This window comes from Thermobia domestica, chromosome 2, assembly GCF_964235325.1.
Source record: "Thermobia domestica chromosome 2, izTheDome1.hap1.1, whole genome shotgun sequence".
Taxonomy (NCBI): Eukaryota; Metazoa; Arthropoda; class Insecta; order Zygentoma; family Lepismatidae; genus Thermobia; species Thermobia domestica.
This window is the reverse complement of record NC_137455.1, coordinates 342,549,873-342,569,781: the sequence shown is the minus strand read 5'-3', so window position 1 is coordinate 342,569,781 and position 19,909 is coordinate 342,549,873. Positions and strand designations below refer to the sequence as shown.

The 19,909-nt window shown below is 35.3% G+C and overlaps 1 protein-coding gene across 3 annotated transcripts in view; it reads left to right on the top strand.

Annotated features, from left to right (window-relative positions):
• bru3 (CUGBP Elav-like family member bruno 3) overlaps nt 1-19,909 on the top strand; it is a 969,861-nt gene that overhangs the window by 338,954 nt on the left and 610,998 nt on the right. The window contains exon 1 of one of the 3 annotated variants that reach the window (XM_081749207.1): nt 2,897-2,915. The exons of the other annotated variants lie outside the window; for them this stretch is intronic. The gene's annotated coding sequence lies outside the window, so the exon portion shown is untranslated. Of the gene's footprint in view, nt 1-2,896; nt 2,916-19,909 lie in introns of those variants that run through there. 3 annotated transcript variants of the gene reach the window in all.

Below are 19,909 nucleotides of genomic sequence, written 5' to 3'. Positions count from 1 at the left end.
GGGATTCCCAGGATTTCCAAATGTTCAGAGAATGTACTATATTTCCAGTAGACTTCCTGCGGATAGTCTGTGGAGATTTATATGACATTGGTAAATCCATGCTACAGGAGTATCTGCGTGTTTTTAATTTTTACAGGAAAGCGATTTGAAATTCTTCGTATAATGTTGTAGGACTACTAATTTCATTTTCAACACAATGTTGCGGAAGTTTGTACCAAGAAAGCTTTGAACTTAGTGTTTCTGAAGATAGTATTAAAGGTATAACGTTAAACGAAGAATTTCAAATCGCTTTCCTGTAAAATAAAAACATTAAGATACGCCTATACGTGGATTTACCGACGACATGTCCCGGAAAGAGATTTCCTATGGGATATTACAGGGCAAATATTTATCTAGAAAATTCGGAGATCCGATATTTTTCAGGAGTTTGTATTATATACAAGATTTTTTTCTACCAGGCTACGTACAAGTGTTACTCAGTCAGAACTAATCTGTACAGCGCAAATAAACTGAAATAATGTCTGTTCTCCTTCGATATGTGAGGGATTATGAAAATCATAATTATGTATTTTGATAAACATTATCTGGTTGTGTACAACTACACATTCTCATACTTGTGTACGATCTAGATTTTTCTTTTCTCTAAAAATAAACATATAGAGAAAAAAATTAGTACGTATCAATATTTAGAAAATCTGTATGGAACATGCGTACCAAGGAAGGAATTTCTTTACATTATCTGGGCTGGCGAGACAAGGACATACATGATACTTTCGTTCGGTAAGACTTCACACCTTTATGCATAGTAGCGTATAGTTTGGAAGTCTAAAAGAAAGGGTCTCCTACATTATCATTTCAAAGAATATGCTCGATATTGCAAACTACATAACATCTATGACTGTTCAATAGCAAACATTTTTTTATCGGGCATGTACACACATGCTACGCATCATAAAATATTTATAAATAATTAATTCTAGTATATCTATTAAAATTTAACATTCTACATTTTTCACAGCATTTGTTTAGAAAGTACATGTTTTATTTCACCGTGTTTTAAGAATACTTTAATTACAGAATGTAACTAAAGCAAAAGTGCTCTTGTATAATGAACATAATTTCATAATGTACTGTACCTCAATGACGGGGAGGGGGGAGGTTATCCAGTAATTAAAAACACGAAAGTTTTTTTCTTTGATAGGAGAAGAAAAGCAAACACAAAAACCTTAGTTAAACTAGTTGTTCAGAAAGCATGAATTAGAAGAAGCAGAAAAACAAATAAAAAAAAGCTGTCCTTTAAAAAAACACGGAGAGAGAGATTCTAATGCTAAATTTTGTATTTCTTTAGTAGAAGTAGCCATTTCCTGTTTCTCCAGCTCTTTCGTATCTGCTCCCGGGTATGATCAGTGTATAAGGCGCTGTAAAAGCACGTTAGTAGAAGAAGAGGGAGGCAAATAAGGGGAATATAGAGGGAACAGACGGATAAAGCTTCATTACTTTCCAAGAAAAAATACGGTATGAGCTATGAATTCTGGACGATCTGGAACAAAAGAGGACGATATCTCTTAAAATTATCAAATGCTATAACCAACACTTTTCTGTATATATATATATAAATGGACTATTATGGTCCGAAAGATGAAACAGGAGGAAATTTAGGGATATAAAATTGTCGTAACATTGAAACGCATGCCTACAGACAGTATTACAGTACAAACGAGGGAAAACAGTTGAGTTAAGAAGGGTGCAGATATCCTAGTCAGAAAAAAAAATACATATTTTAAAAAAAGAAGAAAACAAAGATATGTCTTTTTATATTTTTTTTTACCATATCTAGATGGACAAAACGAGGAGAAAGGGGGCGAATGCATTTATGCTTTTGAAGTGCACACTGCAACAAATGTACAAAACGTTATATTTAATTTTACAGCCTTTATGATCGTCAAGACTGTTTTTCTGAAGAGGAGTTTATGTAATTTTTGAGATATAAAGATACTATGATAGTTCCCAGAAGACACACACACACATAGTTATCTAAAATGTTTTTAAAAGGATATATGGAAATAGGAGAAAATCTTTTTTAAAAAGACACATTTTCTCCCTGTAGTAATTAAGTTCTTTTCACGACATCGTAAACAGTATTTGATTTTTTTTTTCAGAAAGTATAACTTTGGTTCTAGAAACCTAAATTTACATTTAGTTTATCTTATATCGTTGAAATTACACCAATTTTATTATCAATTACGATAGAGTTGATTGTAAAATTCATTAGGACTAGGCTTATGAATTAGATTTCTGGGCTGTCGGCTGCTAGGGCCATTTAGCCCATCACGTATATGAGGATTGACGTCCCTCGACGACCACACTATCCAATGAAAGGGAAGGAAGGAATGGGCTTGGGAGCATTACATTAGGTACTATCTCCGCATTTGCCTGGAGGGAATGATGGGAAACACAGGAGAAACTTCACTCAAGATGGTTGACCTGAAAAAGCTGCAACATTTTTTCGACCGAGTATCCTTACTGGAAATCGAAGCCGGGACCGCTCGCATGAAAGGAACGAGCGTTAGCGACTATGCCACACGGGGCCACTGTAGAAATAATTACACGGAAAAGATTTATCATAAGAATAATCTGTAAAATTAAAAGAAATGTACTAAAATATAATACCGGTAAACAAGGAAATAAATCCAATTAAAATTACATGTTATTTGTTATATCAGAAATGAATTAATTGGAAATCTAGGAAATTAAGAGGAACACTTTAGAATAAGAAAGTGTCTTTATTACTTAGAAAATATGTAAAATATAACTTGATTAATAAATTACCATACCAGGAATTCTCATACATTATTTTTCTTTCTGTTTTGTAGGTGAGTATCCACACACTTCCATGTGCTTCTTCTTAGCTCTTGGTAAGTTTATCAAATTATTTTATTTTTAAAACTCATTTTCATAATACAATTACTCTGATATCTTTAATGAATTTGATTAATGTATGTTGTTAGGCAATATACTATATTCAACTATCATGCATATTGTGTAGCCGAATCATTTAGTGTGAAATATCTTGAATTCATGAGAAGTATTGTGGAAATTTAGACAATGAAATCTTGAAACTATAGAGTAGAAGGCCACGATAAGATTTGAAGGCACTAGGAAAAGAAGTACTGAATGTGGAGCTTGTTGTCTTCTGGTGGGAAAAAGCGAAGGTATATAAGATATTAAAATTTAATATTCTTCACTTATTTTGAAAAATTTTCTAAGTTTTTTTTTTTCAAAACTAGATTCCGGTACGCTAGCGTTACCGTTCTGATTTTAAAGAGTCCATTTTGCAATTTTCTATAGGTACAGTCTAAATAAGGCAGACGGAATTTCAACCCTTCACTTTTTTATTATAAAAAAATCTTATAATTTTTTTACAAACTTCTTGTAAGTCTTTCCTCTAAGTCTTTAAATGCTTCCATTGTACAATAAGTGTAAAGTACCTTGGCACATGGTGTGGCCTCGGAATAAAAGAAGTTTGTCTTAATCCACAGCGACCTCAGGCGGGGATTAGTTATACTCCGTTGCTCATAACAGCCCCAGGAATGGGTAATTGAAGCATACCTCCGTCGCTCATAACAGCCTTGGGAGATGTTTTAAAGGATTATACTTCGTAGCTCATGGCAGACCCAGGAGTGGGTATTAAAGGAATTCTCCGTAGCTCATGGTAGCCTTAGGAGAAGGTTTTGATCAGTAGGTTAGCGATCGTCATTGGTATGATACTTTCTTGGTTCCGTCGTCCTTTTTATAGCCATCTTCTTGGAGGGACCTTGTCGGCTATCTTCGTAGTTCTCCGAATCCCCTTCGTTTCTTCCTGGAGGTGTAGTCACCTTCTTGTCATCTACCATTGTTTGTTTATAATTGTAAAAGCACGTGGTTGTGGTGAAAAAATGTGTCTTGAAGTACGTATGGGTATACGAATCCTTACAATATACTTACATTTGACATTATATATCGAATACGTGTAATTAAGACTTCTTGGTTACAAGGATCAAGTGATATTTAAGAAAAACATTATTCTATTTAGCGTATAGATTTTAAAAAGGATGTCTGTTTACCATTCTTTTAATAGACGAATTTACAGATTGTGCCCATAGACCAAAACCTGGTATTATTAATAAACTACAAAAATAACAACAAGCATGGAAAATGAAAGAAAAATTAACTAGAGGCTATATTTAAAGGTCCCAGTATTTACCTCACAAAACTGAATTCGAACTCGGAATATCCCAATTGCGAAGCAAGGACACTAACCACACTTTAATCGCTACAACCAGGACACTTAAGTCCTTAGTTTTCAGGTGAATCTTATTCAATATTCCACATAATTCAGCACGGCAGGAATACTAACACAAAATCTTCGAGAACAATTGGGAATGTTCATACTCTTCTTCACGACTCGAAACCACGAGGTTTTCGCCACGTGACCTGAAACCGAACACCTAAAACCACTAGGTTATTGCAAGTGCCAAACTAGTTTACTCTTGCTTGTATCAGTATGACATAGTCCACCACTGAAGTAAGCACAGAAATGTATTTTGTGTTTGTTAAAAGTAAATTATAGACACTGATTTTACAGATAACCTGACACTTAAGACAAGTGGTGACCCTAGAAATGGAAAATGCATCCCAAAACATGAATACAAATTATTTTATAAAAATCATTGCTTATGATTTTTTTCATTCTATCTAAAAGACCAGCTGAATCGATTATATTTTCTAGATAGTTTGAAGTTATTTCTTATAGGTTTTAGTTTATATACCTAATGATATAGAATATCATTAGGTCTATCACATTTGGTGTTGAAAAAGAAAATGTCACAAAAACACCTTATTTTTAGAATTAGCTTTTTCAATTTTATAAGTTTGCATAAATGCCATTTCAAAATATTAGTTTATATCTTTAAACTTTACTACGATTGGAACCCCTATAAACGAGCTAATCAAATATTTTACCTTAGAACTAAATCAAAGATTTTAGTGGAAGATACACCCAGAAAATTATTTGTTTCCTTTCCACTTTCTAGAAGAATGAAACATCCATGATGCTATCTTTGAAATGAACTATAGGTTTATCTTTAAAGTTTTTTGTTGGGTGGTTGCTTAAGAATTTGATTTTCCTCTTCAGAGCGGAGGCTATATGAAACGTAAAGTTACAGCTAAACGTGACATTCGAACCACAAAATCACCCACCAGGAATCGAACTCTAGTATCCTGCGCCAAAACTACATACACTAACCATATATTCTAACGATGGCTTGCATTTAGAGGCTTTATTTCCTATACAATATATTCCGTGTACGGTATCAAATACTTCAAAACAACAAGCAAGGATTTTATTTTGTCCTGAAAACGGACCTGACAATTTTTATGAATTGGTTTGGATATATCATCAAGTGAGAGTAAGTATTTTAGCGATGTTTTTATCTTTGGAAAACCATTTGAAAACAGGAAGGCAAAACCAAGTTTTGAAATGTGTAAATATCGATTCTCGGGATTACCGAGAATAAATTAGCTAGATTTTGACTGTGGAGTAAATTAATTAGGGATATTATGATTCAAATTTATTTATTATTCTTCATTTCTTTGAATGTTAAGAATTTGGTGAACGATAAAAGTATTTGATGCAGTTTTTTGATTCCTCCTAAAAATCGAAAGTTGACAGTACTTAGATATACACGTAGTACACGTATAGAACTTAAAGAGGTCGATAATTTCAAGCATCTGTGAAGTATTTTGGCGAGAGATGCTTACTGCACCAGAGAGATCAGATCAATAATTGTCATAGCCAAAGAAGTATCCAACAAGAAAAGAACACTCTTAACTAGTAGGCTTAATATTGGATTAAAGAAGAAGTTGGTCAAGTGATTGGAGTGTATGGTTCAGAGACTTTAACACTACATAAGTTAGAGAAGAAATATTTAGAGAGCTTCGAAATGTGGTGTTAGAGGAATATGGAGAAGATAAAATGGACAGAGAGAATAACAAATGAAGATTTTTTTAAAAAGATAGGAGAGAAGAGGACGCTTCTAGCCAGCATCCTTCGTAGGAAGGCCATTTTTGGTTTGAATATTTCTTGCAAAGAAATAGTCTTCTTCATATCGCTATAGAAGGAAAGGTGGAAGGAAAGCGAGGAATAGGACGAAGAAGAACACAACTGATCAATGATTTGAAAAATAGAAGAAAATATTGGGAGTTAAGAGATCGAGAAACGTAGAAGAAACATTTTCAGACCCAAACTTAAAATTGAAAAAAAAAACTAATTAGTCCATGACCCTCTGAAAGGCAGAACACTTAATAATAATAGAGGAGCTAACTATAACAAAACACACAGAAAACTTCGTTTGGGATTCATCCATTTCAATGGTTATGATTTAGTTCTTCGTCGGCGTGCACAGGTCGGTCTTTTAAGTATATTGCGGAAAACTATTAACACTACAATTAGCAACGAACTTGCAAAATTAAAAGGGAAAGATGCAAAAAAGTTTTGAGAAGGAAACTGTTGTGATGCCATACAGTAATTTTCTAATTGAACTTTGGAAAACTCAGTTACAATAATCATTTGTGGAACAACGTTGCAAGAGTTCTAATAGCTCTTTTCATTTGCTCGTAAATACTATAAAAAAACCTAGATAAAGTAGCAGAAGCCTGGATTCTCACGTATAGAAAAGAATTCAAAGAAATATACGCAACTTTAGAGGAACGGTTTCAGAAATGATTACGTACATGTGAATCATATTTTACATTGGGATAATGTACACTCATTAGTTCTCGCATCTATACTCAATTTTAGTATTATCAACCATGTGGATATAGGCCTTTATATCTTCAAGTGACTAGGTTAATTGAAAAAATGTTATTATTGCGTTCATTCGTCAAATTCAAATTCAGTTCATTAAAGCTTTGAGATAAATATAAGAACGTTCTCACAAATGCTTTCGCATACAACAAAGGGAAACCATAGCTGGAAGTATACATTTTAACGAAAGCGTCATTTTTAAATGACAATTGAAAATGCATCCATTACATGCATTAGCGTGTAGTTGAAAACCAATTTAGGAATAAGATGTCATTTACCAAAAAGGCTTCCAACAACCTCCAAATATAGACGCGTCGTTGGCAAGAACATCAGGAGCTGATATTGCACTGGAAATCAATATTTCTGTCACATCTCGGGAGCGAGAGAGCTACAGGTTCTTTCCCTCGTGGAGTGTGGTTGGGATTCGGGTCATGGCGTGGAAGAGCAAGTAGAGGAAACGAACGAACTGCTTCCCAATAGGCTTCTACTGAATCCCTTTCCCGCACCCCGATCCCGCCCTGTTAATATTAATGTCCTTGTCTTGCATTTGGATGAGGATGGGGCTAAACTCGATGTATAGACTGGGTGAGAACTAGAGAGTGAGTTCAGATTAGTGGAGCGACCAACGAATGTGTATTCTTTTTTTCACTTCTAACACTGAGGCACACTATTCTCTCTCTCTCTCTCTCTCTCTCTCTCTCTCTCTCTCTCTGTCTCTTGAATGCTTTGGTGTGTTTTATTTTTAGTGGTACATCCCGCCAAAGAGGTTTTCGATAAAATCAGAACAAAGCTGTCCCCAGAGAGGCTCTGAGTGAGTGAGGTTAGTAATACATGAGAATGGAATGGAATTCTCACAGTTTCCGGTTGGTCCAAATGTCATATGGACAGTTGTAGAAAACCTTTTAACATCCCAAATCAAAAGCAAAGGGTAAAGAAAAAATAAAACTACCATTAACATTTTACGTAACTTGATGGTTCTTGCAAAGTTTTTTTTTTTCGATTCCATAAAAACGTAGGGATTAAAGTGTAACGTTCCTGATTAGAAAATTAAAATCTTGTACATACACTCAAAAGCAGAGATAAAAGAATGTGTATAACCATGATCTATTCGTCTCATTGAGTCGCTCATTTCTTTTGTTTCCAGTTATTATGAGAACGGCTGTGCTACAGTTTGTTATTCGGAGGTTTATTTGGGGAACTATGATTTTTGTATGAGGGTGTGTCCCCGTTTCCTCGAATGTCAGCAGAAAAGCATGCTCAAAAAGTTTCAATTTTGCAAGGATTTTACATTTTTATAAAAATGTGGTTTGGTAAGATTGTGTTAGATCCCTCTAGTTTCACTTACTATTCGCATATTAACTAACTATTATACTGATTTTACTCATCACACCATGATGCAAGCATCAGTACTAATTTAGTAATCCCTCAGGTTCAGTTAGTCCCTTTTCTGTTTGTTTGGATAAGTGCAATAGTATTTTAATTCTGATTCATCGTTTGATTTAAATAGGACTCATCATCAACATAGATATTCTGCCCTTATTGGCATTCACTTGCTGCAACTGAGAAGCTTCCATGCCCCACGGGCTTCCGCTAACTTCTTCGTCTTCACGTACGATTTTTCTGTTTTGATAGTCTCCTTCATCCCCTCTCTCTCTTTCCTGCCATCATACCCTCTAGCACGTCCCTCATGATACAGTTCCTTCTTATTCAGTGTCTCAACCAGTTTCTCTTCCTCTTCTTAATATTACCTAAAATTGTTCTTTTCTCCTTCACCATTTCTAACACCCTCTCGTTCGTTTTCTGCTCGACCTAGCTAATTCGCTCCACGAGGATTACCATACTGATATTCAGCTACTCGAAACATCTAATTTTATTTGTAAATTTTAACAAAATGAAATATCGCATATCAAACTTTACCTCAGGAGCATTGTATATAGTTATTTCACAATTTAAATATTCTTAGAATCCTCAATTGAATAATTCTGGAATAAATTTTAATCTTACTATGAAATGAACTAGTTTTTCTAAAGGAATCAAAACATTGATTTCAGGACATATTTAATAGAGATGTGCTGGAAGCAAGATGAATTGTATAAAATACACAAAATGTTTTTGAAAGTGTTATCAAAATGTATTGAGAAATATTAAAGAAAACGTTGACATAAAATGCATACGTTAAAGCGTTTTTATCTTCAACGCGAAATTTAGTAAAGAAATTAGGTTATTTGCAGAATTTAACCAAGTGAAATTACGTAATAGATAATTTGCTATTGTGCTAAGGGACAAAGGCAGTATTCCTTCTAGGCATCCATACCGGAGTTAGTCAACTGGACCTAAGGTAAACTAAATATCGATTTATGTCACTCTTGCTCAGGGCACGTCCTTTAACAAATAGTGTCCCATTACAGCCCCCTACCACATTGATTTTGCTCTCACCCGAGACAAAATTTTCTGTAAGAAAGCCTGGATACAGAGTTTGGATTCCCTCTATACCACCACTGAATTGATATCCACCTGTAATACCAGAGACCACTCATGTTCTAAAACATCACTTCTTATAGTCGCTTTTTTTTTCACGTGTTATCTGAGATTAAGTAACAGACCGACGTATTGCGAAGGAGGATGGACAAATAGACATTGACTCGTCTACATGAGTAGTAATACAACTTCTAATTTAACCAGGAGGTCCGGTTTTGTGTAGTCTTAGTGCTGAAAATAGACGTTAAACTCCGAATGCACCAATCAAAATTCTGTGTACGATTATTGAGCTATTATTTAGCAATAAAAGCACAAGCACATTATCTGAGTTTGTTCCTAAGATTTTGCCCGCGTGTCAGTTTTCAATCATAATAACATTTCCAAATTCCTAACTACTTTCACTATCAAAGCTCTATGAATTTGTGATTAGTAAAAGTAAAACCAAGAAACAATTGATAAATTTCATTTTAGTTTGTAATGGTTCTTTCGAAGTTTTAACTCCATCCATTTTGAAAGCTGACATGAAAATGAGATTAGACGTGAAAAGAAAACTGAAAGACAATTGTCAATTCTCGTTTTGGTTTTTAATGCAAACGTTCCTCCCCCCCCCAAAAAAAATTCTAACTCGACCTGTTTTCAAGGATAGTATGAAACTAAAACTTAAAAGCAATTTAGAATTCTCGTTTTAGTTTGTGATGCTAACATTCCCGCAGTTTAATTGCATTCATTTTCGAAGTTGATTTGAAACTGTGAGATTAGACGTGAAAACAAAACTGAGAAACAACTGACGAACTGCTTACTGGGGATCGTGTTGTTACTGTTGTAAAAATAAGCTAGGTTTAGTGATAAGTAGCATATTCCTTGTACTACTGAATATTTGAATATTTTCTCTATTACGTTGAAGGGTTATACTGGTAGTTTTATATTTACAGCAGTGTATTAAAAAGTCAAGAACAAATTCATTATTCTTATATCTATGAAAATAAGTTAATTCTAAGATTCAAAAAATGTATATTTAAAAAAATGAAATTTGTATCTTAATACCTCTGACAACACTGTAAAGTAAGAAAAGAAAGTTGCTTAGATTTTCCTCTCTGTTGTTGTTGTAACGCTGTCATGAGAGGGCTTTCAAATCAATCACTGCTGGGGTCTCTTTCTTGCGAGGACGAAAGACGAACGTAGCTTCTGAATACTAATGCCTTCCTATTGGATTTCGTCGCTTCGGGATAGCTACACTGCTTGCACAAGATTCATTTTTCATTTTTCTGTTTATCTTGCCCGGAAGAAGGTTCAGTCTCATTGTATCCTCTTTCTCTTCAATGTTTATATTGCAGATCTTCCTCTTGCTATTTTCCAGGGAGCTTCTTCTTCTGCTACTATCTTGGCCCTTCCTAGTTTTCATTCACTCCACTTCAAGAAGTGGGCCTAAGGAAGAAAATGAGAAGCGCTCAAAATAGTGTATAACTTCGATTTTTAAAACTACACTTTTGTGCCTTGCATTATAATCATGTCTGTTGTACAGGCTGTTTCAGTGGCATGTCTCACTTTTTAACTAATTATAACTGCGTTCGTAGTTGGAGTATTGAAATGGCTCACGAAATCAGAAGTTTTGATCCTGATACATATCGATTTTGTATTTTCACGCATATAGATTGTTGTGCTTTGTTGTTACAATGAAGAGCACAGTTAAACAGTGTCTCGTCATCGTTAAGAATTGTTGGCTTTATATCCACATGAAGAGCTTAGCGATGTGCGTATGACATGAGTGATGTCCCTGCTTAAAAGACTGTTTTATAGTTAATGAGAAAAATAGAAACAACTAGTTCATTGTTCAGTAAGAGATGGAAGCACAAGCCACCATCATCGATATTAGCTGCCATCATCTGAACATTTGTGGTCTCCAAGATCACCAGACCTGCCGTCAGCACATAGTAGTATTTTCAATGGGGCTTTCTCAAGGATAACCAGGTACCATCCAGGACCTACGAAGAAAACATTACAGCCAAAGTAAACAATTTTAATACAGGAATATGTTGACAACATGATGAAAGGAATAGAATAAGGAATTAGATTGCTGGTTATTTGGCATTTATAACCATGTTACCCGTCACGTAGGAGGAATCACGTTCCTTGGCGATTACAGTCTCGGAGGAAATGAAAGCAAAAAAGGATTGAGGAAGGAATGAAGCGACCTAGGACCTGAATGTTATGTACAGTCCGCAGCAAAAACCTGCAACATGAGTATGTAAGTTTATTGTGAAACGACGAAGTCTTTTGCTCCAAAATAAGTGTGCAGAGGAGGACGCCGAGGTTTCTCCTGTCGTGATTCGTGCCACTTAGACGTTATGTTGATTCCCTGGGTTATTAGGCGTAGTTTCTAAACTTACATGCTCATATTGCAGGTTTTTTTTTTTTTGCTGTGGACTGTACCATCTCGATAGTTGCCTGGTGTGAATGAGGGAAACTCACTTAGGATGGCTGGTCTGAAAAAGCTCTTACATTTTTTCGATTTAGTGTCCCTACTTGGAATCGAACCCGGTACAACATGGTGAAACGAGGAAGATTCTATCTCCAGAAAGAAAAAGGGGACATTTCCAATACATCTAATAACTGTAATTGTTTCTCCATAGATACCCTCTCTTTACATTTGGTTATGTTAAAAGAACGTTATTGATTCCGTAAAATGGGATATTCCACTGGAACATCTAGTATATCTTAACGTAGTAGGTTTCTTTGTAGGTTGTATATAGAAGGTCTCTTCAAAATGTTTTCACCATTCGCACTTTCAAATTTGAAGTAATAATCACAACGTTGAAGTAGTGACTATGTAAGTGTGATTAATGATTTAATCACTTATTTGTTTCCTTTCCAAGTGTAAATCGGAAGTTTGTTATGTAATATAAAAGAGTCCCGTAGAAAGAGATATTCGGGTAGGCCAGAACCAAGAGGTGTTGGGATTATTCAAAGCTAGATTTTAGTGAGATGCATCATAATGGTAACTGAATGTGATTGGCACAAAGTATGACAAAAAGGCGGCTTTTTGCTTGTAGTGATAACTATAGACTTAAGTTGCACATAAGCATTTTGTCAGTATGTTATGTAACAAATTTTCCTAGTTTCAAACTGGTATTTTAGAAATAAGTTTCAAACGAAACAGCCAATTTCTTAATTTTCAACTTTCAGAATAATGTAATAAAAGTTTAATACAAAATAATTAATAAATCTTTTTAAAATATTCATACCCAAGAGGAACGGGAATGGGAAATGGCGGAAACTTCATAACGAAGAACTGCATAATTTATATCATTTACCAAACATTCTTAGGGCCATTAAGTCTAGCAGACGCAGATAGGCAGGTCATGTAGCCAGAATGGAAGAAAGTAGGAAGGCTTTCAAAGTTTTGACTGGAAATCCAATCTTCAAACGGATAAATATGGAAAACCTAGGCGCAGATGGTGGGACAATATTAAGACAGATCTCGCAGAAATAGGATTGGTTTGATTTAGCTCAACTTGCCACGCTTATGCCTGCTAGGTAAATGAGACGTAGAGCTATTGATTATAGTGGAATCCGAACCACTTTGGTCTTTTAACTGTATCCCCACCGGGAATCGAACCCGGGACCATGTGAACCGAAGTTAAGCGTCCAAGCCACTAGAGCAAGCGAGGGTTCTCGCAGAAATAGGAATACTTACAAGGAAGGGTCACGCAGTGGCTCCGCTGATTTCCGAACGAGACAATTGTGTTTGCATTTGATATGTTATAACTAGACGAATCCCAAAGTTATACGTGCCACCGGGCGGAATGTCGTGAGTTACAACATATTTTGTAATATAAAAGCTACAAAGCTGGAAGAATAGTTTGAACCGAGTCATTTGTTCAGAAACGGTTGGGTAAATGGAAAACTCTGACAATACGTATCCCATTATTTTCAAGGACACATTTTTTCTGATTAAAAAAAAGTTTGCCCCAGAGTCCTCGCAGGGTCCCAGATGGGGTCCAACTCAAAATTTTCAAATGGCAAAGGGGGTTAAGTAGCACATCGTTTGTAAAATGCAGCAAGTCTCAACTCTCTACGACAACCCTGTGCAAAATGGCGGAGGGTCAAAAAATAAACAAAAACTTAATTGAAAAGTCCATGGTCACCTCTATAAATTCGAAACGGTGAGACAAATGTGAAAATAAAAAAGGGAGTGTGGCATTATTTTCAAAGTACAATAATTTAAGTTAAAAGGTCTTGTCCCAGGGTCCCCACAGGGTCCCAGGTGGTGTCGTCCAACTGAAAGGTTTCAAATGGCAAGAGGAGTTAAGTAGCTCATCGTTTTCAAGATCTTGTTAAATAAAAGTAGATGGAGCAAGTCTCAACTTTCTACAACTCTGTCCAAAATTGCGGCGGGTCAAAATGTAAACAAAAGCTTAATTAAAAAACTATGGCCAGCTTGCATCCAAGATGGCCACTTAAAACCTATGTCATTCATAACAGTACAAATCTGAATCTCTTTTTTTCTCTATTATGTATTTAGAAACAATATGAAGACTAAAGAAGAATTGAATTTCTATTCACTTCAACTATTATTTCATTCGGTAACAACACCATATATGTTTTGTTCTTAATGCATGTTCGTCACGGTTCTCTCGGCATCATTTACTTGAATATAATGAATATGCGATGAACACACAACTCTGACTTCTTACTCATACTGCTAAACAAAAGTTGAATACCTTCGGGTATTTTTCTAATTTTGTCATACGTAGTTCATACAGAAAGAACTTGCTGCACCAGTAGGTTGGGGGCTCTATTTTAACGTATTCGTGATGGTTACATTTGCATGTCATTCGTTGGTTTGATCGCAATACTTCAAGCAATATCAAATATACAAAAAAAAAGTGCAAGATTGGCGAGTAGTACCAAACCATGTGTAAGTCATTTCAGTACATCGAGCTGTGTCACAGTATTCCAAGACATAACATATTTATATACAAACTCATTTTTCACGCCATATTGGATTACAGATTATACTTTTTGATATTTTGTGGATATCTACTATTAACCATAAACGTAAATACCACATTTCGCTTCTCCAACACAAGTAGTGTGAGCTGGACATACGTTCGATACATAGTGCGGCATTTTGAACTCAATATGTCGCGTTTTTGAACATTTCGTATATTTTCGTCACCTACTAATCAACATTCATGCCAAATTTGGTTTTCGTAGCTTCAGCAGTTTGGTATGCTTATCCTTTCCATATAGGTTTTAAGCAACCATCTTGGATGCAAGGTGGCCACAGATTTTCAATTAAGCTTTTGTTTACGTTTTGACCTTCCGCATTTTGGACAGAGTTATCGTAAAAAGTCAAGACGTGCTCCATCTTCTTTCACTTAACAAGAGCTTTCAAACGATGTACTACCTCTCTTCCCATTTGAAACTTTTTAGTTGGACCCCACCTGGAACCATGTAGGGACCATGGGACAAGACGTTTTAACTTAAATCGTTGTACTTTGAAAATAATGCCATACTTCCTTTCCTATTTTCATATTTGTCTTACCGTTTCCGATTTATAGGGGTGACCATGGCCTTTTTAATTAAGTTTTTGTTTACACTTTGACCCGTCGCCATTTTGCACAGGGTTGTTGTAGAGAGTCGAGACTTGCTGCATTTTCTTTCATTTCACAGCAGCTTTCAAATGATGTGCCACTTAACTCCCCTTGCCATTTGAAATTTTTGAGTTGGACCCATCTGGGACCCTGCTGGGGACCCTGGGACAAAGTTTTTTGCCCCAAAAAGTTTGTCGTTAAAAATAATGGGATACGTGTTGGCCGAGGTTTCCACTTACCCAACCGTTTCCGAACAAATGACTAGGTTCAAACTATTCTGCCATGTAATTTTTTGTAGTTCTTACATTACAAAATATGTTGTAACTCACGATATTCCGCCCGGTGGCACGTATAACTTTGGGATTCATCTAGTTATAACATATCAAATACAAACACAATTGTCTCGTTTGGATCTCAGCGGAGCCACTGCGTGACCCTTCCTTGTTAGTAGAAACTGGATCTAGTTGACTAAGGACAGAAGTCAATGGGGGAGCTTTTGTGAACACGGCATTGAACCTCCGGATTCCATAGACCGTAGAGCTAGTTAGTTATTTTTTTTTAAAAAAAAAAAGAAAAAAATCAGATTTATCAGGCAAAAATTTGCCACTTTGTTTTCATGTTTGTAACATGTTATAGATACTGATAAGTTTAAATGCACTGAAGATAAATATTAACAATAAAATCAAAGATTGGTAGATAATTCTTGTCGTCAAGGTAAAACAATTTGTAAATCGAAGTGTAAAACTCTTAGTAATAATTATTTTTTAAAAATATGTGAACTTGGGTGCAAAAGTGATATGTCCAACAATACGGTGTAATTTTTAAAATGAGAGTATAAAGTTTTCCATTCTCTTCTGAAAATTATTTTACAGCTTAGATTTAGCAGCTAGTACAACGAAACTCTCAATTTATATGCTTCACTATAGATTTATACTGGAAATTAGGATTTATTTAGCAATTTGGTTTTAATGTATGTTGTGGACTTAGGTCGGTTAGACTACTACTGCGCACAGATCGACATATATTCAGCTTGAATTATAAGATTTTGTAACATAATAGTGTTTTACAATTCTCATTTAATACGAATTAATACAAATCCTGATGCTATAATTCAGTATCCATATATTATTCTTAAAAGTATTAGCTTCAATTATATTATACAGGGTGCGGCACGTAAAGTGAACATATAAAATGAAATGTAATGTATTGAATATGATTAACTACAACACGTAAATGAAATGTAATGTATTGAATATGATTACTCACCTTCACAGCAGGTGCTGAAAGTGTCCTCCGCCCACTTCAACACACATGTGAGCACGATTGAGGAGATTCATATGTACCCTTGTCAGTTCTTGTGTTGTAATGCTATTGGTGACATCCTGGATCCTGGTCTTGAGTTCTTCAATTGTGTGTGGATTTGTTTCGTATACTCTTCTCTTTAACAGTCCCCATAAGTAAAAGTCACACGTGGACAAGTCTGGCAACATTGCTCAACAGCCATGAACAGAAATGCACCCTCTTCTGCAGGTGAGGCTCCTTCAGTTCTTGCACAACACTTATCCGGTACGGTTTTAACTTCAGTCCCCTTAAAACACGTCTGCAACTTCTCTCACTCGCATGAACTTATTGACTCAATCTTCTGGTTGACTTTCGAGGACTTCTTGTCATTATCTCCTTCACCTGCATCTTTAATTCAGGTGTGCAGACAGATGGTCGTCTGTTCCTGGGAGCATTTTGAACGGATCCTGTACGCCGCCATTTTTCAATCAATTCCTGAATGGTGCTTTTTGCTGGCACATAACGTCCTGGAAATTTCTCCCGAAACAAATTCTTTGTTTTCACAAAAGATCCAGTGAGAATGAACCCTTCAACAATGGCAACACGCTCGGGTATCGAATACGGCATTATCACACACTGACACTCACCCGGCTTAACACAACGAGGCCTTTTTCTCAACTGGTTTCGACAAGTTTCACTGGCTGCGGCTGCACGTGAGTGCTGCAGGTCACGTAAGTCGACCCGACCTCAACACGCCATCTCTTGGTTGGAAGGTAGATTATTTAAGTGTTGCCAAAAACACAATATACCAGAATAATACGACGGGCCGGTTTTACGTGCCGCACCCTGTATAAATAATAATAATAATAATAATAATAATAATAATAATAATAAAATGTGAAGGAATGGTAATACTCTCTTTAAACAAATATATACTTACAGCAATCAGTAAGCAAATTGTAGCGAATTAGATAATTGAATCGTATATCTCATCTATACTTATCAATAGAAACAAAATTATGCATTTTGAAATATCTAATGGATTTCGAATATAAATTTAATATGACACACATACGAAAATTGCCAGTGATATAAAAAATTATAACCAAAAAAATAAACAAAAACTTATTATTACATCTTCTATACACATACAGTATGTAATATATGTTGCATATATCAAAACCTATCCACTTAGCAAATGTATACATATATATATACACACACCATACCATAATGCAAGTACAATTTCCATTTTGATGATGCATTTGAAACTATTTTGTATTGGAGGTTATCGACACGTGAATACCCAATCAGGATCAAACGAAACGCAGACATATAACACACACACACACACACACACACACATATATATATATATATATATATATATATATATATATATATATATATATATATATATATATAAGTGGAAGTACGATGTCGATATGAAAGTAGATTAAAAGAGAAAGAGAGAGAGAGTGAGAAGGCAAGAGGAGAAAGATGCGAATTACTGTCACACTGAATGATTTCATTTCAATCACTCATTGATTAGTATGGGATTATAATAGGGTACAGCGAACGAAAGAGAAAGAGAGATGAAGAGAGAGATTCAATCGATGGATACCATTTAAAACACATGTTCTCTTTTGTTCTTGTATGTGTCTGTTATTTCGTGTTGGGCTGTTTTGCTCCAAGCCTATCTTATTTTGAGTCTCACAAAATAGCATGTTTCCATCTATGAGTAAACTCCCAGAGATTTTTCTTTGAAGTTACATGAAACTATAGACAAAGCGAAACTATGTCGACATTGCATTCTTTCATACGTTACTGTTTATGCTGTAGATACTATAAAATACAAGTTAAATTGGATGGTGTAAGAAACAAGTCATATAGTCCGATAGAAGCTAAATGTCCCATCTGTTAGAACTATCTTAACTGGAAAACAATTCAACATAGACTAACTACGTAAGGTCATATTTTAAACATAACTATCATTGCTCCCCTCGCTAGTTTAATGGGTAGCACCTGCGCCTTTGATCCACGGGGAGTTTGGTTCGACTTATGGCGGGGAAGTATCAAAGTTTCAATACAATACGGTAGGCGAAATAGGAATAAGCATAACTGTAAGTTGGGTCAGTAGACAAAGCGAGTAGGCACCTGCCGTAAAAGTTGATGTTTTTACCATTTAATGTTGTATTCAGAATGTATTACATTGATTTATTTAATATAGTGATAAAATTCGGGTTACTTTATTGTACGTAGATTGAGGGAAATGAGTCTGTGTATTAACCTAATTTTTCATTACAGTTTCAATGTTATTACGAAGAAAAAATGTGGCATCGTAACCCTGTATTCGAAATCTCTTGTAGGCGAGGAAGTGTGGTGGGGAATGGCCAACGTGTATACTGTAAGGATTAATATTGCGTGATAGTTTGTGATCCTGCTAACTGCACCCAATTCAAGCCTCGTTCGTGGTTCGGAGCCGTCCTTCATATCCTAGGTGTTGCATAAGAACCCAAGATACATAATCTCATGAAATCCAAAAACGAATTAGTATTTACAAAAACACACACTTTCTATTTAAAATTCCGACTCTTCCAGTGCAGATAGACCACTCGCGTTATGCTTGCAAAGTTCAATGTAACCACCATTGCATTTATCACCAACTTGTTGCAGTTACATTCGATATCTTAAGACTCCCCACTGCAATACGAGTCAAATAAAGAACCTAGAATGTAGAAATTTAAAGATTTCATCTTGTACTTTATTACCTGGGACATTATTTAGAGGGCAGGGAGTCTGAGTTTGATACTAATGAAAAATGTACAACTTCACTTACTCTGGTGGAAATCTTACTTTTCCCTTAACCAAGCAAAACCTGAAAAGATGTTCCTGCTATATATAAAATGTAAATCTCTATTTGCATATATATATATATATATATATATATATATATATATATATATATATATATATATTGTTCAAGGGAGGGGAAAGGTGAAAAACCTGTATAAACTAATTTCCAAATATGCTTGCCGACCATCTATCTGATTTTTCCCAATGCGTCACTGCTGGTGGTTTGTGCTTGTATTGCAATATAACTGAAAACGTGATTGAAGGTTATTACGTTGGGTGAAAATGACTTTTTTCCGCCCATCAACACCGTTGTTTGTCTTCAATTTGCGCACGAAACAAAAACATGAATTGCTTGTTGTTGGTGTTGTGTTGATCTTTATTATCGTTTCCTGATATATATGTTATGCCTAACTAATGTATGAAGCTCTAAAAGTAAACACGGTATTGCACTCAGTGTCAAACGTAATAGAACTTACTAAATAAAACTGACTTTTTATCCAAATTGAATATTCTTTAAATGCAATATGTTATTTGTAGTTAAAAACGCCCTAAATTGCTTTTTAAAATGTCATAGTTTTCTCGCTTTATAAAACGAATGTCAAAATCATGTTGAAATTGAAATGAAATTAAATATTGACGTTTTTATGTTCCATCTTACGCCCTGTAAGCTGAAATAGAGGAATGATTAATGGAAATGAATTAGTTGGTGAAATGAAAATGTGGAGGAAACAAGAGAATCCTGGGAAAACCCACAGGCAAGATGTTACCCACGACAAACTCACATTGCCTGGATCGATCCTGGACATCTCGCACCAAAGGTAACTACTACTATCTGTGAACAATGACGCAAACT